The sequence below is a fragment of the Anneissia japonica genome, unplaced genomic scaffold (assembly GCF_011630105.1).
Source record: "Anneissia japonica isolate Jap-2015-1 unplaced genomic scaffold, ASM1163010v1 scaffold261827_len504_cov72_single, whole genome shotgun sequence".
In the NCBI taxonomy this organism is placed as follows: domain Eukaryota; kingdom Metazoa; phylum Echinodermata; class Crinoidea; order Comatulida; family Comatulidae; genus Anneissia; species Anneissia japonica.
This window is the reverse complement of record NW_022736557.1, coordinates 1-504: the sequence shown is the minus strand read 5'-3', so window position 1 is coordinate 504 and position 504 is coordinate 1. Positions and strand designations below refer to the sequence as shown.

Genomic DNA, 504 nt, shown 5'->3' with positions numbered 1-504 from the left:
ACTGTATATGTACCTTTGATGATTTATAATATATTTATTCAACAGTGTTAACGGCTAACTCCCTTCAATATTATATATAATATACGACAGTATTTCTAGCCGTATTGCCAGATTTATCTGGCCGAACGCCCTCTTGAGGCGTAGCATTGTGTAGTACAATGTTCCCGACGGTTATTTAGACCTGTTCAACCATGAAGCCTTCGTGGTCTAATGGTTATGACGCTCGCCTTGTAAGCGAGAGGTTGCAGGTTCGAATCCCGTCGGAGGCATTTTATAATACACAATGACTTTTATAGGACTTTATTCGCTGAAAAGCTACAGGGTAGCCTACGATGATCCATCATGTCCTTATTTAAACACTGTATATGTACCTTTGATGATTTATAATATATATATATATGTATATATACATATTGCGCATTTGTTTTGGTTTCTTTTTTCTTCTTTATTGTTGTTAAGCGCCTCGAGGTTGTGACAACGTGAGGCGCTATATAAATCCAGAAT

At 37.1% G+C, this 504-nt stretch overlaps 1 non-coding gene across 1 annotated transcript; it reads left to right on the top strand.

Moving 5' to 3' along the window:
- Positions 1–196: 196 nt before the first annotated feature.
- On the top strand, positions 197–269 carry Trnat-ugu. Its single transcript has one exon. It is a non-coding gene; the product is annotated as a tRNA-Thr (tRNA).
- The last annotated feature ends 235 nt before the right edge of the window (positions 270–504 follow it).